This window comes from Cyprinodon tularosa, unplaced genomic scaffold (assembly GCF_016077235.1).
Source record: "Cyprinodon tularosa strain WSP-4 unplaced genomic scaffold, ASM1607723v1 ctg760, whole genome shotgun sequence".
Taxonomy (NCBI): domain Eukaryota; kingdom Metazoa; phylum Chordata; class Actinopteri; order Cyprinodontiformes; family Cyprinodontidae; genus Cyprinodon; species Cyprinodon tularosa.
In genome coordinates, this window is record NW_024039519.1 from 546,979 (window position 1) to 559,795 (window position 12,817).

Genomic DNA, 12,817 nt, shown 5'->3' on the forward strand with positions numbered 1-12,817 from the left:
TTGGAGGTTTTTACCTGAATGGGTCACAGGTAAAACCTCAGTTTGGATGGACATGGAGACAGCATTATCATACTGTAGATTAGGTGACCTATTATTGTTTAATAATTTTACAGAAACCCAAACCCTCTCTGGAAATCCTGTAACAATCAATGCTCTAAAAGCATGGCGGATTACCCAGCGCCTTGAGAGAAGATCAAATATCGCGTTTTCACCCCAATAAATATACCTGCTTTTCCCCCAGGTTCTTCGGACCCTGGTTTTCGACAATGGTCTAACAAGAACATAAAATCCCTTAGTGACCTATTTGCAGATGATAAGCTAATGTCATTTGAACAGCTTGCTAACATTTACAAGCTCTCCATACAGGATTCTACCGTTTCTTACAAATAAGGCATTATATTACTCACAGCACAGGCCTCAAATCAAGCCAGCGAAAATTCTGTTTAATCAACAAGTGAAAGCGTCTATGAGCTCACTGTGCCATACACTGAACAGAGTTTCTGCTACTGATGGGGGGAGGGTCAGGGGTGTGTGGGAGAGGGAGTTGTCAGTAACCATAGATGAGGATAAGTGGGTTACTATGGTCTCTTGCAAAAGGGATCTAAGTTTGTACTCTGACAACAGAAATACAGTTTAAGATCTTACAAAGACTACATATCTCCCCCCATCATAGGAGCGTCTTTAACCGCTCATTTTCCCCTCTCTGTCTCAAGTGCAAAATTGACGTGGGAACTCTAACTCACTGTCTCTGGACTTGACACAAACTTCAAAGATACTGGGCTGAAATATTAAGGGAAATGGTAAAAATGTTTCTTATTAATTAAGACATGGGATCCTGGGTCTGCCGTGTGTCTGTCTGAAAACAGACGCCAACTAAAGACCACAGTATCTTAACCTTTGCAGCTAGAAAAAATGTTCTTCTGCAGTGGGTCAGTGACAATGTTCCTTCTGTCTGTGGTTGGCGTGAAATTATTTTTGAACTAATTCCTCTGGAATATCTAACCAATGTCATGCATCACAGTGAAGACCAGTTTTACAGAGTATGGCTCCCATTTTTGGACTATATTAAACCAGAACTCTCCTCCACACTATTAAGAGACCTGCTGTGGACCTAAAGAGTATAAGTGCATTATAAGACTGATTTACCACGTTGCTGATGAAGATTCTCAGTCCTCCAGGTCATAGTCATTCCATAAAAGTTTAAAAAACAATCCACTGGACTTGGTTTCCAAGATTTGAAGACGTTTCGCTTCCCATCCAGGAAGCTTTCTCAATTCAAATGTCTGAGGGGAGGGGAAGCGAAATGTCTTCAAATCTCAGAAACCAAGTCCAGTGGATTGTTTTTTAAACTTTACAGACTGATTTACCACCTTTTGCAACATGTTATATGTTTATCTGCTATGTTAGAGCTGTCAACTGTTTGTTGAAACACTGAAAATTCAATAAAAAAATTTAAAAAAGGAAAGTTTTAAGCCTACCCCAAGATCACAGGGTGTCTGCCTGACGGACTAGACTAACTAGAAGTCAAACAAATGATTACACCCATTTTCATTTGATATGTGGCATATTGATGCATTTATCATTGACACTTGCTCTGAAGAATATTTGCAAAGATTGACTTTGATAAGTCATTAAGGGGAAATACACTTTTTTTAAGAATTTTTAAATTCATTTTAAATACTCTTCAGTGGTTTGAGTGACAAGTCTGAGTTGCCAATGATTCCAAAATGGCAGCACCCATAAGAAACAAGAGGAAAAAAATTTAGTTTTACTCCATAAAGGTGCAAATTGTTTACAAAGTTACTGGTGATAAAAAAGTTCTTAATCAATTAATGAAGAAAACAAGAACATTTTGCAAAGTTTGTTTGGTTCGACTTTGAGATGCGTCAAGCAACAAAGTACAAATACTTTGCTTCCTTTCTTAAGTAGGAATGTTGTCTATCTATACTTTCCTGAAGTAATTATTTTTTAGAATTTTTTACTTTCTATTCCTTACATTTCAGTAATAGTTTCGTTTCATTTAAGCTCATTTTCATTATGCCCTGCTGGTATTAAAAAATAATAATAATAAAATCCTCAAAATCAAAATAATTAGTGTCATACAGACAATTCATTTCTTTGTGGTTGGACTCGGTGCTGCCCCAACTTGTTGCTCACCACACAGTAAAATTCAGAGAGCCAAAATGTGAGTGTCAGAATCTGTTAACCCTATAAGAGTCATTCCAACAACAGTGAGTGTAAAATGCCTCATTATGTATGCAGAGCTGGTGAACCACTGCACCATTTATCTGCTTCTCCTCGCTGGAAAACCACAGTATGTGCCTCAATTTTAACTTTGTTCCCCTTTGAATTTCATCTGGAATAAGTCTGATAACCTTGTTAAAATAACTGTGTTTACAGTATATTTTTTATAAATACATTTTAAATGTCTTTTTCTGTAAATGTATTGAAGGATTTCATAAATTTACAGAAAAAGAACGAGCTGGTAGCTATACACTGCAATCTGTTCTCACATAACCAAATGTATGTGGAATGTTTTCATCTAAACATGTTTCAAAGGTTGGTTTGTATTTAGATTTAAAAGATGGTCTATATATGGAAAAATCATCCTCTATTTTTCCAAGGAGAAAAATGCAAATGTTTTTTTTATTATTTTATTCTATGCCTTTTTTATTCTAATTTATTATTGGCATTTTGTTGATGTGTTGAAATTAATAAATTGATAAGACATGGATATATTGAGGGTTGTTTTCCCTAAAAATTCTTATTTAAGTTTAGGCAGCACTGAGCCAGGTTACATATGGTCCAGCCCTGTATAGTGTTAAACTTACACTGATCTCAGCATCAGAATGTCTGAGTTAATTTTTACAAGTGTTAAACTAAGTTAACAATTGTCAGAGTAATTTTTATTTTACTCTATAACTACAATTAACTAACTAACTAACTGACACTGTGATCAGTGTAAGTTTTACACTGTACAGAGCAGGACCATATGTAACCTGGCTCAGTGTTGATTGACTCTTTAAGTGTTACATTTTACTTTGTGTCCTTAACATTTTTTCCTGCATTACTTTATCTTTTATACTTAAAGTAGTTTTAAAAATGGTACTTTTACACTTTTAATGCAGTAAAAAGCTGAAGTTGATCCTCTAACTTCTACAAAAGTGTTTTAATCAGCAGGATTAATACTTGAATGGAGTAATACACATGACCTCTACTGACTTTAAACTTCTGGCCCATTGTTGCTTCAGGGCAGCGAATGTTGAGCTTATTCTGTTTCCATAAAGCCACATGGTCTCTGGCAGTTCTTGGTTGTTAAGATGCGTCAAAATAAAACTCCTAGAGATAAATCAGTTGTTTCCCAGAGCATCAGACCTCACCTTGTGGTCATAGAAAAAAATGAACCCAACATGGCTGACCTTTATAGAGGGAGGTCAGCATGGACACCCTGATGGTGGAATCTGAGCTCCACAGAAGAAGAAGAAAAGATTAGTCCTGCAATATTTTTCAAATATAAAAAGAAAATCCAGCAGTAAAATAAATAATCTTCATGTTTTCAGTGAAACAAAGCATGAATATATTGACACCCCCCATCCCGTTAAATTGCAAAAAATGGATTGGTGCTCATGACATCAGGTCTCCCCATCTGGCCCCGGCAGTTCGCTCGTACCGTGATCCAGGTTTTTCCTCCCTCTCTTCTTTTCCAGTAAGGTTTTTAGATATTAGGTAGATTATTAACCTGTTGAGTGAAATAAGATCTGATAGGTACAACTCCGTAGTTATCCTTCCTCAATGTCGGAGGGGAATCACATCATTAATGATGGCGCCCAGCTGGGTGTGTCTGAAACGGAGCATGACTGCAAGTTTTTTATTATTATTTCGTAGTTTTTGGTTTTTTAGCTATCAAGGAAAAAAAAACAGGATTAATCCAGTATTTATTGAGCCTGCTGTGGGTCTGCATAACTAGACATCTAAAAAACCTAGAGGCCAAACAGCCAGAAAGCTCACAGAGTGGAGAATTTACTTTAATCAACCAGACCAGGAAACAGGAAAACACCATCAGAGGGTTAGCATCAGCTAACGCTAGTAGATTTTTAGCTGGATATTTACATTAAATAATAGTCTTTGTTCCTCCTTCATCATGTAAACAGATGATCCACCATCTGCAGCCCCATTTCTTCAAGTTGAGGGCCCAATATCTACCATGTCATTCATGGGGCCCCAAATTCCTGGCGGCCCCCCCTCTACCTGGCTGTACCTGTTATTTAGGCATTTGACTGAATTAGATGAGCCATTGGAGGATTTATTACTTACTATAAAGTAAGTTGAAAAAAAAAAGTTGCGAAAAAAAGGTAAAAATCTGAGCGAAAAGTTAAAAAGATAAGTGTTGTAAAAAATGGAAATGTCAGAATTAATGCTCTAAGGTTATGATGTAACGTAGAAGAGTGTTTTTCATTAATGTATTAAAGAAGCACTTTGTTATTTTTCTGAATATATCAACTCAATTTAGAAAATAATTCATTGATTAAAGAAAGGAAATTATCCTTCTTTGTGAAAAGGAGCTGTGGAGTGTCTGATCTCTCCCCCCATCATCTTCTAGGGTAACCACATCATCCTCCTCCATCATCTGCTGCGGTAACAACATCACCTTCCTCCATCATCTGCCAGGGTAACAGCATCATCTTCCTCCATCATCTGCCAGGGTAACAGCATCATCTTCCTCCATCATCTGCCAGGGTAACAGCATCACCTTCCTCCATCATCTGCCAGGGTAACAACATCACCTTCCTCCATCATCTGCCAGGGTAACAGCATCATCTTCCTCCATCATCTGCCAGGGTAACAGCATCACCTTCCTCCATCATCTGCCAGGGTAACAACATCACCTTCCTCCATCATCTGCCAGGGTAACAGCATCACCTTCCTCCATCATCTGCCAGGGTAACAGCATCATCTTCCTCCATCATCTGCCAGGGTAACAGCATCATCTTCCTCCATCATCTGCCAGGGTAACAGCATCATCTTCCTCCATCATCTTCTGGGGTAACAGCATCATCTTCCTCCATCATCTTCTGGGGTAACAGCATCATCTTCCTCCATCATCTTCTGGGGTAACAGCATCATCTTCCTCCATCATCTTCTGGGGTAACAGCATCATCTTCCTCCATCATCTTCTGGGGTAACAGCATCATCTTCCTCCATCATCTTCTGGGGTAACAGCATCATCTTCCTCCATCATCTTCTGGGGTAACAGCATCATCTTCCTCCATCATCTTCTGGGGTAACAGCATCATCTTCCTTCATCATCTTCTGGGGTAACAGCATCATCTTCCTCCATCATCTGCTGCGGTAACAACATCATCTTCCTCCATCATCTGCCAGGGTAACAGCATAATCTTCCTCCGTCATCTTCTGGGGTAACAGCATCATCTTCCTCCATCATCTTCTGGGGTAACAGCATCATCTTCCTTCATCATCTTCTGGGGTAACAGCATCATCTTCCTCCATCATCTTCTGGGGTAACAGCATGCTCTTCCTCCATCATCTTCTGGGGTAACAGCATCATCTTCCTCCATCATCTTCTGGGGTAACAGCATCATCTTCCTCCATCATCTTCTGGGGTAACAGCATCATCTTCCTCCATCATCTTCTGGGGTAACAGCATCATCTTCCTCCATCATCTTCTGGGGTAACAGCATCATCTTCCTCCATCATCTTCTGGGGTAACAGCATCATCTTCCTCCATCATCTTCTGGGGTAACAGCATCATCTTCCTTCATCATCTTCTGGGGTAACAGCATCATCTTCCTCCATCATCTTCTGGGGTAACAGCATGCTCTTCCTCCATCATCTTCTGGGGTAACAGCATCATCTTCCTTCATCATATTCTGGGGTAACAGCATCATCTTCCTCCATCATCTTCTGGGGTAACCACATCATCCTCCTCCATCATCTGCCAGGGTAACAGCATCATCTTCCTCCATCATCTGCCAGGGTAACAGCATCATCTTCCTCCATCATCTTCTGGGGTAACAGCATCATCTTCCTCCATCATCTTCTGGGGTAACAGCATCATCTTCCTCCATCATCTTCTGGGGTAACAGCATCATCTTCCTTCATCATCTTCTGGGGTAACAGCATCATCTTCCTCCATCATATTCTGGGGTAACAGCATCATCTTCCTCCATCATATTCTGGGGTAACAGCATCATCTTCCTCAATCATCTTCTGGGGTAACCACATCATCCTCCTCCATCATCTGCTGCGGTAACAACATCACCTTCCTCCATCATCTGCCAGGGTAACAGCATCATCTTCCTCCATCATCTGCCAGGGTAACAGCATCATCTTCCTCCATCATCTTCTGGGGTAACAGCATCATCTTCCTCCATCATCTTCTGGGGTAACAGCATCATCTTCCTCCATCATCTTCTGGGGTAACAGCATCATCTTCCTTCATCATCTTCTGGGGTAACAGCATCATCTTCCTCCATCATCTTCTGGGGTAACAGCATCATCTTCCTCCATCATCTTCTGGGGTAACAGCATCATCTTCCTTCATCATCTTCTGGGGTAACAGCATCATCTTCTGGGGTAACAGCATCATCTTCCTCCATCATCTGCTGCGGTAACAACATCATCTTCCTCCATCATCAGCCAGGGTAACAGCATCATCTTCCTCCGTCATCTTCTGGGGTAACAGCATCATCTTCCTCCATCATCTTCTGGGGTAACAGCATCATCTTCCTCCATCATCTTCTGGGGTAACAGCATCATCTTCCTCCATCATCTTCTGGGGTAACAGCATCATCTTCCTCCATCATCTTCTGGGGTAACAGCATCATCTTCCTCCATCATCTTCTGGGGTAACAGCATCATCTTCCTTCATCATCTTCTGGGGTAACAGCATCATCTTCCACCATCATCTTCTGGGGTAACAGCATGCTCTTCCTCCATCATCTTCTGGGGTAACAGCATCATCTTCCTTCATCATATTCTGGGGTAACAGCATCATCTTCCTCCATCATCTTCTGGGGTAACAGCATGCTCTTCCTCCATCATCTTCTGGGGTAACAGCATCATCTTCCTCCATCATCTTCTGGGGTAACAGCATCATCTTCCTCCATCATCTTCTGGGGTAACAGCATGCTCTTCCTCCATCATCTTCTGGGGTAACAGCATCATCTTCCTCCATCATCTTCTGGGGTAATAGCATCATCTTCCTCCATCATCTGCTGCGGTAACAACATCATCTTCCTCCATCATCTGCCAGGGTAACAGCATCATCTTCCTTCATCATATTCTGGGGTAACAGCATCATCTTCCTCCATCATCTTCTGGGGTAACAGCATCATCTTCCTCCATCATCTTCTGGGGTAACAGCATCATCTTCCTTCATCATCTTCTGGGGTAACAGCATCATCTTCCTCCATCATCTTCTGGGGTAACAGCATCATCTTCCTCCATAATCTGCTGCGGTAACAACATCATCTTCCTCCATCATCTGCCCGGGTAACAGCATCATCTTCCTCCGTCATCTTCTGGGGTAACAGCATCATCTTCCTTCATCATCTTCTGGGGTAACAGCATCATCTTCCTCCATCATCTTCTGGGGTAACAGCATGCTCTTCCTCCATCATCTTCTGGGGTAACAGCATCATCTTCCTTCATCATCTTCTGGGGTAACAGCATCATCTTCCTCCATCATCTTCTGGGGTAACAGCATCATCTTCCTCCATCATCTTCTGGGGTAACAGCATCATCTTCCTCCATCATCTTCTGGGGTAACAGCATCATCTTCCTCCATCATCTTCTGGGGTAACAGCATCATCTTCCTTCATCATCTTCTGGGGTAACAGCATCATCTTCCTCCATCATCTTCTGGGGTAACAGCATGCTCTTCCTCCATCATCTTCTGGGGTAACAGCATCATCTTCCTTCATCATATTCTGGGGTAACAGCATCATCTTCCTCCATCATCTTCTGGGGTAACAGCATGCTCTTCCTCCATCATCTTCTGGGGTAACAGCATCATCTTCCTCCATCATCTTCTGGGGTAACAGCATCATCTTCCTCCATCATCTTCTGGGGTAACAGCATCATCTTCCTCCATCATCTTCTGGGGTAACAGCATCATCTTCCTTCATCATCTTCTGGGGTAACAGCATCATCTTCCTCCATCCTCTGCCGGGGTAACAGCATCATCTTCCTCCATCATCTTCTGGGGTAACAGCATGCTCTTCCTCCATCATCTTCTGGGGTAACAGCATCATCTTCCTTCATCATCTTCTGGGGTAACAGCATCATCTTCCTCCATCATCTTCTGGGGTAACAGCATCATCTTCCTCCATCATCTTCTGGGGTAACAGCATCATCTTCCTCCATCATCTTCTGGGGTAACAGCATCATCTTCCTCCATCATCTTCTGGGGTAACAGCATCATCTTCCTTCATCATCTTCTGGGGTAACAGCATCATCTTCCTCCATCATCTTCTGGGGTAACAGCATGCTCTTCCTCCATCATCTTCTGGGGTAACAGCATCATCTTCCTTCATCATATTCTGGGGTAACAGCATCATCTTCCTCCATCATCTTCTGGGGTAACAGCATGCTCTTCCTCCATCATCTTCTGGGGTAACAGCATCATCTTCCTCCATCATCTTCTGGGGTAACAGCATCATCTTCCTCCATCATCTTCTGGGGTAACAGCATCATCTTCCTCCATCATCTTCTGGGGTAACAGCATCATCTTCCTTCATCATCTTCTGGGGTAACAGCATCATCTTCCTCCATCCTCTGCCGGGGTAACAGCATCATCTTCCTCCATCATCTTCTGGGGTAACAGCATGCTCTTCCTCCATCATCTTCTGAGGTAACAGCATGCTCTTCCTCCATCCTCTGCCGGGGTAACAGCATCATCTTCCTTCATCATCTTCTGGGGTAACAGCATCATCTTCCTCCATCATCTTCTGGGGTAACAGCATCATCTTCCTTCATCATCTTCTGGGGTAACAGCATCATCTTCCTCCATCCTCTGCCGGGGTAACAGCATCATCTTCCTTCATCATCTTCTGGGGTAACAGCATCATCTTCCTCCATCATCTTCTGGGGTAACAGCATGCTCTTCCTCCATCATCTTCTGGGGTAACAGCATCATCTTCCTCCATCCTCTGCCGGGGTAACAGCATCATCTTCCTCCATCATCTTCTGGGGTAACAGCATCATCTTCCTTCATCATCTTCTGGGGTAACAGCATCATCTTCCTCCATCATCTTCTGGGGTAACAGCATGCTCTTCCTCCATCATCTTCTGGGGTAACAGCATCATCTTCCTTCATCATATTCTGGGGTAACAGCATCATCTTCCTCCATCTTCTTCTGGGGTAACAGCATGCTCTTCCTCCATCATCTTCTGGAGTAACAGCATCATCTTCCTCCATCATCTTCTGGGGTAACAGCATCATCTTCCTCCATCATCTTCTGGGGTAACAGCATCATCTTCCTCCATCATCTTCTGAGGTAACAGCATCATCTTCCTTCATCATCTTCTGGGGTAACAGCATCATCTTCCTCCATCCTCTGCCGGGGTAACAGCATCATCTTCCTCCATCATCTTCTGGGGTAACAGCATGCTCTTCCTCCATCATCTTCTGGGGTAACAGCATGCTCTTCCTCCATCATCTTCTGGGGTAACAGCATTATCTTCCTCCATCATCTTCTGGGGTAACAGCATCATCTTCCTCCATCATCTGCTGCGGTAACAACATCATCTTCCTCCATCATCTGCCAGGGTAACAGCATCATCTTCCTTCATCATATTCTGGGGTAACAGCATCATCTTCCTCCATCATCTTCTGGGGTAACAGCATCATCTTCCTCCATCATCTTCTGGGGTAACAGCATCATCTTCCTTCATCATCTTCTGGGGTAACAGCATCATCTTCCTCCATCATCTTCTGGGGTAACAGCATCATCTTCCTCCATCATCTGCTGCGGTAACAACATCATCTTCCTCCATCATCTACCAGGGTAACAGCATCATCTTCCTCCATAATCTTATGGGGTAACAGCATCATCTTCCTCCATCATCTTCTGGGGTAACAGCATCATCTTCCTTCATCATCTTCTGTGGTAACAGCATCATCTTCCTCCATCATCTTCTGGGGTAACAGCATGCTCTTCCTCCATCATCTTCTGGGGTAACAGCATCATCTTCCTCCATCATCTTCTGGGGTAACAGCATCATCTTCCTCCATCATCTTCTGGGGTAACAGATTCATCTTCCTCCATCATCTTCTGGGGTAACAGCATGCTCTTCCTCCATCATCTTCTGGGGTAACAGCATCATCTTCCTCCATCATCTTCTGGGGTAACAGCATCATCTTCCTCCATCATCTTCTGGGGTAACAGCATCATCTTCCTTCATCATCTTCTGGGGTAACAGCATCATCTTCCTCCATCATCTTCTGGGGTAACAGCATGCTCTTCCTCCATCATCTTCTGGGGTAACAGCATCATCTTCCTTCATCATATTCTGGGGTAACAGCATCATCTTCCTCCATCATCTTCTGGGGTAACAGCATGCTCTTCCTCCATCATCTTCTGGGGTAACAGCATCATCTTCCTCCATCATCTTCTGGGGTAACAGCATCATCTTCCTCCATCATCTTCTGGGGTAACAGCATAATCTTCCCCCATCATCTTCTGGGGTAACAGCATCATCTTCCTTCATCATCTTCTGGGGTAACAGCATTATCTTCCTCCATCCTCTGCCGGGGTAACAGCATCATCTTCCTCCATCATCTTCTGGGGTAACAGCATCATCTTCCTTCATCATCTTCTGGGGTAACAGCATCATCTTCCTCAATCATCTTCTGGGGTAACAGCATGCTCTTCCTCCATCATCTTCTGGGGTAACAGCATCATCTTCCTTCATCATATTCTGGGGTAACAGCATCATCTTCCTCCATCATCTTCTGGGGTAACAGCATGCTCTTCCTCCATCATCTTCTGGGGTAACAGCATCATCTTCCTCCATCATCTTCTGGGGTAACAGCATCATCTTCCTCCATCATCTTCTGGGGTAACAGCATAATCTTCCCCCATCATCTTCTGGGGTAACAGCATCATCTTCCTTCATCATCTTCTGGGGTAACAGCATTATCTTCCTCCATCCTCTGCCGGGGTAACAGCATCATCTTCCTCCATCATCTTCTGGGGTAACAGCATGCTCTTCCTCCATCATCTTCTGAGGTAACAGCATGCTCTTCCTCCATCCTCTGCCGGGGTAACAGCATCATCTTCCTTCATCATCTTCTGGGGTAACAGCATCATCTTCCTCCATCATCTTCTGGGGTAACAGCATCATCTTCCTTCATCATCTTCTGGGGTAACAGCATCATCTTCCTCCATCCTCTGCCGGGGTAACAGCATCATCTTCCTCCATCCTCTGCTGGGGTAACAGCATCATCTTGCTTCATCATATTCTGGGGTAACAGCATCATCTTCCTCCATCATCTTCTGGGGTAACAGCATGCTCTTCCTCCATCATCTTCTGGGGTAACAGCATCATCTTCCTTCATCATCTTCTGGGGTAACAGCATCATCTTCCTCCATCCTCTGCCGGGGTAACAGCATCATCTTCCTCCATCATCTTCTGGGGTAACAGCATGCTCTTCCTCCATCATCTTCTGAGGTAACAGCATGCTCTTCCTCCATCCTCTGCCGGGGTAACAGCATCATCTTCCTTCATCATCTTCTGGGGTAACAGCATCATCTTCCTCCATCATCTTCTGGGGTAACAGCATCATCTTCCTTCATCATCTTCTGGGGTAACAGCATCATCTTCCTCCATCCTCTGCCGGGGTAACAGCATCATCTTCCTCCATCCTCTGCTGGGGTAACAGCATCATCTTCCTCCATCATATTCTGGGGTAACAGCATCATCTTCCTCCATCATCTTCTGGGGTAACAGCATGCTCTTCCTCCATCATCTTCTGGGGTAACAGCATCATCCTCCTTCATCATATTCTGGGGTAACAGCATCATCTTCCTCCATCATCTTCTGGGGTAACAGCATCATCTTCCTCCATCATCTTCTGGGGTAACAGCATGCTCTTCCTCCATCATCTTCTGAGGTAACAGCATGCTCTTCCTCCATCCTCTGCCGGGGTAACAGCATCATCTTCCTCCATCATCTTCTGGGGTAACGGCATCATCTTCCTCCATCATCTTCTGGGGTAACAGCATCATCTTCCTTCATCATCTTCTGGGGTAACAGCATCATCTTCCTCCATCCTCTGCCGGGGTAACAGCATCATCTTCCTCCATCATCTTCTGGGGTAACAGCATGCTCTTCCTCCATCATCTTCTGGGGTAACAGCATCATCTTCCTTCATCATCTTCTGGGGTAACAGCATCATCTTCCTCCATCATCTTCTGGGGTAACAGCATCATCTTCCTTCATCATCTTCTGGGGTAACAGCATCATCTTCCTCCATCCTCTGCCGGGGTAACAGCATCATCTTCCTCCATCCTCTGCCGGGGTAACAGCATCATCTTCCTCCATCATATTCTGGGGTAACAGCATCATCTTCCTCCATCATCTTCCGGGGTAACAGCATGCTCTTCCTCCATCATCTTCTGGGGTAACAGCATCATCTTCCTTCATCATATTCTGGGGTAACAGCATCATCTTCCGGGGTAACAGCATCATCTTCCTCCATCATCTTCTGGGGTAACAGCATGCTCTTCCTCCATCATCTTCTGAGGTAACAGCATGCTCTTCCTCCATCATCTTCTGGGGTAACAGCATCATC